This window comes from Elephas maximus, chromosome 19 (genome assembly GCF_024166365.1).
Source record: "Elephas maximus indicus isolate mEleMax1 chromosome 19, mEleMax1 primary haplotype, whole genome shotgun sequence".
In the NCBI taxonomy this organism is placed as follows: domain Eukaryota; kingdom Metazoa; phylum Chordata; class Mammalia; order Proboscidea; family Elephantidae; genus Elephas; species Elephas maximus.
Window position 1 is genome coordinate 10,082,690 of NC_064837.1, and position 2,938 is coordinate 10,085,627.

Here is a 2,938-nt window from a genome sequence, read left to right on the forward strand (position 1 = left end):
TTCATTCTAATGCTGAAAGGTGACCAAAGAAATGCACAAAATGTGAAGTTCTTGGTCACTGTCCTGTAATATCAAGGAAATAAAATCTGCAGAGAATTTCGCAATCTAAAAATACACTGTCTCTTAATTACAAGCTCTGTTAGAACTGCAGGAGGAAGATGTGGCTATCTGCTTCTGTAAAGATTTACAGCCTTGGAAACCATATGGGGCAGCTCTACTCTGTCCTGTAGGGTTGCTATAAGTCAGAATCGACTAGACAGCAACAGGCTTGGTTGGGGTTTTATTAAAACTAGTTCGTTTACCCAATACCTGTTACGTTCCAACTCTGTACAATCAGAGATGACAAAAATGAATGTGGGCAGTGAATCAAGTTAATAGAAAGCAAATGAAATAAGGTTCTCTGAGGGAATGCAAAGTTGAGTAAGGCACCCTTAGTTCCATTCAACCAATTTTATTGAGTACCAAGTATGTGTCTGGTACAGAAATGGACACCAAGGATATGACAATCATCTCTGCCTTTGAGAAGCTCAGTCCAGTGGAGGAGACAGCAATTCAAACAGATTATGGTACAACATATGTCCTCTGATAAAAGTATGAAAACAAAGTGTGGTAATAACTAGAGGAAGCCACTAACCTGAGGAATCCAGAGGGCTTCTCAAAGGACGCTGTGAGCTAGGCCCTAAAAGATGACGGGCAGTTATTAGGTGAAAGACAAGAGGAGATGGGCATTCCAAGAAAACAGACATGAGATTTCAGAGTAGTTTAAGTGTAGGCTTTATGTGCAAAGGGCAGCAGATGAAGCCAGAGATGAAAGTTAAGGCCTGACTAAAATGTATTGCAGTCCAGGAATTAGGATATGCATCGGGCTGGCTACAAGAAGAGTTGACACAATTCTGGCAGTGTATGGAGGATGGAATAGGATGGAAAGACCAGTTTAGAAGGCCACTGAAATGGTCCAAATTAGAGATGACGATGATGGAAATGAATGAAAGCAAAGGTCAAACGCTGGTATAAAGAAATGGTTGGGAAAGCACTGGAAAGCTCAAACAGTTTCCCAGCTTTCACACCTCCCAGTCACTTTGTCATTACAAATTTTATTTCCTGTGGGGGGAAATTCTTTTCTTCTGAACCTTCTCCCTCTCCAAGGAGAAGGACAGAACTTTTTAGACAAATATTCCTATTGACCTTACAATTTCTACATATAATTCTGTGTACCAAAGAGCCTTATTTTTCTCAGTACCTAACATTTTAAGAAAGAACCAGAAAGGGGATATGGCTGAGATTTTAACATAGCCATTGCCAGTTGGATTTTTTCTTTGATACCTTTTTAAAGCTTATAATTTGGCTTCATTGTGTGGACACTTTAAAAAACGGTAAAATACCAGTTTGTTCTTTGACAGTGGTAGGAATCTGTTTCTAAGGAGGAAGCTGCTTCGGGAAATCTCTGTTACCAGTGTGAGAATTCTAATTAGCAATGAGAAGCTTGCCTCATAAGAACAGAATTTTTAAAGGGTAGAAAGTAATTATGAGAAATATTTCACCTATGCCATAAAGAAGACTAATGACATATTCCTGCCCAGAGTAGGCATTTATTATCAAATTTTAATTAAACTCTGTAGGGTTAACCTACTGACCTCAAAAGCACCAGGTAATGGCTTTATTATCCTACCTCTTAACTCTTTAAATAATTGGTTATGTAAAGAGTTGAGAGTGGATTCCACTATACGCGGGTCAGTTATTCTTGGTTCCCTGATCAAAGTAGCAAGGATTTAGATCAAAACTATCCCAGTTAGTATTTCTTCCTTATCTTCTTACAGACCACGTGATTTATTGACTTATTTTCTTATCTATTATTTTGGTTTTGTTATAACAAAGTCCTTACCTATTATAGTCTAGGACTGCTTACAATACTCTTCACCTTTTCTTTAGTTAATATGAGGGATCATTGAGATTTGGGAATTATTTCTAACCTATTAATGCCCAATAAGAGCACCAAACAGAATGCGTGCAATAAAGCAGGAGGCTATCCCCCAGAACAAACAACCATGAATCAGGAGCAAGGCAGGTAGTTCAGTCTGATTCCTCCCTGATCACAGCACTAAGACTCACTGCAATGCGGGAAGACAAAAAGCAACTGGAAGAAGACTGAAGTGTGGCACAGGGCGAGGGCCTTTTTCTCTTATTTATAACACACAGGGAACTAGGCAGAGTTGATCATGCTCTAGTGATCTTGGTATCTAGCCAGACATCAAGGCAACAATAACATCTCCTAACAATCCGTCCTGAGGCCCATTTCTTCTCTTCTCAATGTCCTGACAAAGGTTCCATGAAAAGTTATGATGACATTCTTCCCTTAAAACAAGGTCAGTAATCTGTCCTTTCACCAGAGCAGAGGAAGGGTCTCTGTTCTTCACTCAGATATCTATATGCCTTGACCCTTTACATCTGCAGGATTCTGGTCAAATCACACTTTACCAGAAAGGCTTTCCCTAGCCACCCCATATCAAAAGGAAAGCCCTTCTCCTGCCCTCACAAATTACAATTCTTATCCCTTTGATTTGTTTTATAACTGTCCATGATACTCATCATCACCTATTAATTTATTTGTTTAATATCTAAGAGAAAGGGTCAACTTAGCAAGACAGAAAACTTGTACACAATAACTGCTCTCCTCCAACCAAACACCATAGAGAAAACTGTGATACTGTCCCTCAGGAAAGGCCACAGGGGAAGCCATACTTCCACCCTCTTGAGGCTGTAATGAGGTACCTGAACACCCCTGCTGGAGTCGTGTCAGGAAAGACCAGGTGGGAAGACAGGACTTTCATCCCTACTGGCTAGTAATGGGTTCTGTGGTGTCAGTGGGAATGACATGGGGATCCTTGACTTCCGCCTCACCTAGCAATAACAAGGTATCTCTTATCCTTCTAACTTGGGT